Source organism: Chelonoidis abingdonii, chromosome 6 (assembly GCF_003597395.2).
Source record: "Chelonoidis abingdonii isolate Lonesome George chromosome 6, CheloAbing_2.0, whole genome shotgun sequence".
In the NCBI taxonomy this organism is placed as follows: domain Eukaryota; kingdom Metazoa; phylum Chordata; order Testudines; family Testudinidae; genus Chelonoidis; species Chelonoidis abingdonii.
In genome coordinates, this window is record NC_133774.1 from 122,411,556 (window position 1) to 122,417,555 (window position 6,000).

Here is a 6,000-nt window from a genome sequence, read left to right on the forward strand (position 1 = left end):
ACTATGAGTCTGATCCAGGGTCAATGGAAAAACTCCCATTGACTTAGTAGGTTTTGGATCAGGCCCTTGTACATTAATCTTAATGCAAGTGATTCTTACATTAAACTCATGATACACGAATACTCTTGGATTCTCCCAAATTGGCTTTCACTTGCCAGAGAAGAAAAAAGTTCCAGTTGCTAAGCAGAAACATATCACATTTCAATAAGACTTTTGTGTGACTGTTTTTGTGAACTGCCCCTTAGTAGTGCTGATAGAAAGAGAATCCTCTGACTGAAATAGAGACATTTATTGTATCCTATAGGAGAAACATGAAGGCAGTATTTTGGAATTCCTGGATTCCATATAACATTGTCCATGAACAAAGATGAAATAGTCAGATGCAATATTCATCTTCACAGTAGACATTCATTTAGTACTCATTTTTCACATATATAGCCTGAACTGCTTGAAGGGAAATAAGGAGGAAAATGATTGCACTGGTCTTTTGTGAAATTAGCTTTCAGTTCTAGGAAGCACTGGATGCTACAGTGATGCGAGCTATTATAAAAATGTGGTTGGATGGATATCAGCCATTTTGTCATTAAGAAATCCCTTTTTACAAACAAAACCAAATTCAATTTAAAGTTTTCTTGCAATCAAAAGATCATCTAAGGAAAAGCTTTTTTAACATAATGGAACGATTACAATAAGTGAAGGGAAAATATATTTGTAAAAGGGATATACAAGTTGTGTCCAATTGCATTAACTTTTATGGGAGAGAAATGTCACAATAATCAAGTATCAGAGGGGTAGCCACGTTAGTCTGGATCTGTAAAAGCAGCAAAGAATCCTGTGGCACCTTATAAACTAACAGACGTATTGGAGCATGAGCTTTCGTGGGTGAATACAAGCTCTTGCTCCAATACGTTTGTTAGTCTATAAGGTGCCACAGGACTGTTTGCTGCTTTTATAATAATCAAAACACTTCTTAACTTTTTTCTGTTTAGTTTATAAGCTAGTTAAGAGAAATAGTTATAATGAAATATCATCAGAAAAACAAATGTAAGATAAAGTTAATACTGATTTGTATCAATCTTAATTCTGTCTCCAAGCTCTCACATGTGTAATCATGAAATGTAAGCCTGCTTTGCTGAGTATATGAATTACAACAATATTATGGCCTTTCATGATGTTTCATAATGTTTGTTTTTAAAATTAAGGTTATGTGGTTGTTCGGTATCATTTGTAACTGTTGTCAGGCCTCTATTTGCTCAAAGGATAGAGTGGAAAGGACACCGATAGATCTGGGACGTAAGCATGGAGGGTATCTTCTCAGATCTCTGTGAAAAGGATGAATAAGGTATAGCGCAGGGGTTGGCAACCTTCAGCACACAGCCCATCAGAGTAATCTGCTGGCGGGCTGCAAGACGTGTTTACGTTGACCATCTGCAGGCATGGCCCCTTGCAACTCCCCGTGGCCATGGTTCGCCGCTCCCGGCCAACAGGAGCTGCAGGAACCTGAGCATGTCACACTTTAACTTCAAATTTCTTTGCTTTCAAGAATATTTCATTCTACCAGTTATTTTAAGTGACATATATTCTCAATCCTAACTCAATTTAAAAAGGTAAGTTTTTATATCTGATTTCTTCTGGCTCAGCATCTCAAGAAAGAGCATTCCTATGGCAAAATATGGCAAACGTATTCAACACTTATACCTCTCAGTAGTTTGTATAGGTAAATATTGTTTTTTATTAAGTACTGCAGAAGTCAAATGTATTATATGCAATGCCAGTGAAGTGCCAAGTTCTGCCATCTGTGCGTCATCTGGCAAAGTTAATGAAAGTTGCACACTTGTATTTTTGGATAGAATTGGCCTATTCTTGCAAATATAACTTAATCTGCTGAAGTGTTGTATTGCCTCTTAGGAAAGAGAGAGAGAGACAAAAGGTCATATGTATTCCTTAAAAGAAAAACGTATTTTGAAATCTTGTTTTCTGAAGTAGATTGCAGCATTTTTTATTGAACTTTCCCCTGGTGAGCCTAAGTATGGTTTTGTAAAGCACGAGGAATTTCCAGACTGTATGCTAGCTCCTATTCATGGTGTAACGTGCGGGAATGCTGCTGGCAAGTTTGCTTTGGTGGGACTTGATGATGGACTGTGATTAATTCTGCTGCCTTTAGTTTCAGTTTTTTAAGCTTGTGGATACCATTGTAGATCATCTTCAGTGCACAGGATATGATTTGTGCATAGAGTTTTCATCAAGATAGGAAATTGTTCTCCTCCTCTAATGTATATACACATCACATTCCGGGGTGCAATCCAGACCAGTGACGGGCTGTGTCACTGCCTGCCCCGCAACCTTGGGTGCCTCTCAAAGGTTTACTGTTGTAATTCCCAACCTGGACTGCTCACAAACAGCCTGCCAGCCTGCAGGCCGCATGCTCAGTATCTGTATAGCTGCAGCCCTGGTTTAGCAGCTCTGACCCCAGCAGCCTATCAGCAATACATCAGTCCACCAGCCTTGGTTACTACTTGCAGCAGGACCCCAGCACACTCCCAGTCCCAGATTATCCCAATAATGTGTGTTCTGTGCTGTCCAGCCTTCTTTTGGAAAGTTCAGATATTAAAGGCTTGTTGTTCCGTAAAGAGTCAATATTCAACAGCTTGTTACTTTGACTGGAGTCACCGAATAGTTCAGTCTAAACACAGCACTGGATTGGTTTATATTAGAAAATAAAACAAGTTTATTAACAAAAGAAGATGGGATTTTAAGTGAGTTCAAGTGTAAGAAAGAAAGTTAGAAATGGTTACCAGTAAATAAAAGTGAAAGCGTGCATGAGGACAGGGAACTGGACTCGATGACCTCTCGAGGTCCCTTCCAGTCCTAGAGTCTATGAATCTATGAATCTATCTAAAAGTCTAGAACTTAATCTACCAAGTTTTAGTTCAGGGATTTTGTTCAAGATGGCCTTTCTCATCTGCAATCTTCCAGCAAGATGGTGACTGACCCTTTCCTTGGTCAGGATCTTTCTCAGAGGCTGCTGGTGCATTTGTCATCTTAGGTAAAAGAGCAAGAGAGAGAACTTGAGGTTATCTGCCTCCTTTCTTTTAATGTCCGGTGAACCTTGAAAGTGGATTCTTCTGAAGATTACCCCTTCAAAGCAAAGAGCTGACATGGAGTCTGGTGGAGATGGAGTCTCTATGCTCTTTCTTCCCAACTGTGTTTGCTGAAATGCAAATCTGCTTTGTCTCCTCTCATTTACTCCCCTTGCTGCCTTGAGGACCTGTTTACTACTTACCTGTAAATTGATGTAAACCCACATTTCTCTGGATAGGATAGACCAGTTTAACAACCTTTGGCTAGGCAGGGCTGAGTGGTTTTGAACATGTGCTAACAGCATCATAGGGGGATTTCATAACTTTACGTATAATGTTGCTACCTATGTTTCACCATGATATAATTGACCAGTGAGTTATTATTTTTCAAATGATACCTCACAAGACATATTTTGTACAAAGATTATTACAATAGTGTGTAGGGTGTGAATACAGGGGTGCTTTTGATCACAATGTGCTTTTTTAATTAAAATTATTCTATTTATGCCAGTGGTTAAACACGTGGTTTATAGCATTATATCTGAGACAACAAAATAATGGTGTAAAGTCAATGAAAGCAGTACTTTGCTTCTCTAATTACCCAAAAAATGGCCTCTAGAAAGTCTCCATAAAATAAAATGAGAGCCACATGCTCAACATCAGACAGCAGAAATTGGCTCTAAACCTCCTCCAGTATTGTGAATGATTTGCCATATAAAGAGGAGCAGACGGAGTGTTCTGTGCTTTATGCAAACAAACAAAGTTAAGTGAGTCATGGCCCATGACAGCTGTGACAAAGGAAGTCCATGGAAAGTAAAATATGAGACAGAATGATGGGAGAAAGAGACACTCAGAGAAATATCAGTGTGCTAAATTCTACTTGGAGATGCGCGAACGTAGGAAGCTGCTAATATCATGACTGGCCCTCGGTGTTGTGCAGCCCTAGTGAAAAATATTTTGGTTTTCACCCCACAAACATCCCCAGATGAACAAAGCAGATATCTTATGTTTTCTTCCTCTTCCCTTGGGTACACCTATCACATTTCAAACTTATGTAGACTCTCAGATAAAAACACAGCAGCTGCCACTCAGCAAAAAAAAAAAAAAATTGCCTTTACACTCTGCCGTTGTACAGAGATAGACCTAAGATGCTGCTGCCATCCTATCATTTTTAAGATAGCCTATAAAGTTCATTCTATTCCAAGCCACACAGAATGCTAAAATATAACCTCTTTATCTGCTTCAGCCTCGCTTTCTTTCTAGGTCAGGGAATGCATCTTCTTCACAGCCTCCCGTCACCTGCAGTGATGTTCTTTAAAGTTAGGTTCTCAGAGGCAGAGTTCTTTGGCAACTGAGCTCTTCATGGGTTGAATCTCCTCTCAAAGACAAGATGCCACCTGAAATGTGGTGCTCTAGGTGGCCACTTTACCAGTTAAATCTAATCATGCCCCTAAACATTGTCCTGTTGTCTATGATGTGACCGTCGTCTTCCATCAATAAGACAAGTACCTTCTGTGGTTTCTTTAACTGAAAAATATGGACTTCATTTTTTACAGCACACGCCGTTCATGAAGAAGATGTGTGGTTGGCAAAGCATGAATTAGTAAATAGGAGATTTATAACAATGCTAATTTAAGTGCATATGTTATATGTAGAGTTTTTTTTTACTTTGCTACCTGAGAATGGAATGTGAATAATGACGGCAGTGTGGAATTTAAATAGTACCATCTGGATGAACAGTTCAAGAAGCTGTCTAAGCTTCTAACATATTTCTAACAGGGATGCAACAAAGCAATTATAATCCGAATATACGACAGATCAGTTTTGCAAGCAAATAGTATGTTAATTAGACCTGTGCAAAGACTTTGCAATGAAACCCGAAACCACATGAAATTTTGGCTTCATTACAAGCTTGAAATCCAGACCAAGTCTGTTGAAAGATTTGAGAGAGTTTTTTTGAGCACATCTGGGCCCAGCATGAGTGAGCTTGAGCAGACTTATAACTTTGTCAGTGGGCATAACTCTTGGTTTTTCAAGTTTTGGACCCAAATGTGGTGATCTCAACTGAGTTTTGTTATGAGATTTTTCAAAGTTGTTCTAACTTAGAAATGCAAAGGAAAACTTGGGGTTGGGGGTGGGGGGATAAAAAAAGAACTTTTGTGGGGGGAGCTCCTGGTGATTTTTGTATATGTCTTATTAGCAATTGTTTCCTCAATAGGACAGGAAGAACCTTGATACCATTCAAGATTCCAGTAGGCTATCCAAAGAATGCTAGGACAGCTACTCTGGCATCTTTTGCTGTAGGGAGGATTCTGCTCCTCTTTGGAGTCTGGGTAGCCCTTTCTCTGCCCGCTGTAGTTTTCAGGAAGAGGTTCTGTAACTTTCCTACTTGTAGTGGTAGCAAGTGGTAGGGCTGAGCCAGCCACTGTCCAGTGCACAGTATGCTTGGGAAGTCACAGAGTGCATGGGATTTGAGGCTTCCAAAGTGTGCTGTGCATTTTGCCTTGTGACTACCATGAAAACCACACTGGAGAAGCATTAGCAGCTGGCTGAGATCCCACCAATAAAAGGTGGGTGAGGAAAGGGGTGCAAGAACAGGAGAATGGAGAAATGGATTGTAAGATACTTTGCCTTCGTCTCAGTGAAATTTCTGGCTCATTTTGCTGGTTGGGCAAAGGTGAGACTTGATTCCTCTTTTGTCCAAATGGTTTGGTCATCCCTAATTTGGACTTCAGTAAAAAAGAATTTCTGCTGAGGCCAAGAATTGGTCGATGGAAAGAATTGGTAGAATGGGAAGAGATTGTCTAGGAAGGAGTATGGCAGAAAGGGATCTAGGGGTCATAGTGGACCACAAGCTAAATATGAGTCAACAGTGTGATACTGTTGCAAAAAAAGCAAACATGATTCTGGGATGCATTAA

At 39.7% G+C, this 6,000-nt stretch overlaps 1 protein-coding gene across 1 annotated transcript in view; it reads left to right on the forward strand.

Moving 5' to 3' along the window:
* Positions 1 to 6,000, forward strand: part of SVEP1 (sushi, von Willebrand factor type A, EGF and pentraxin domain containing 1) — a 181,787-nt gene that overhangs the window by 21,254 nt on the left and 154,533 nt on the right.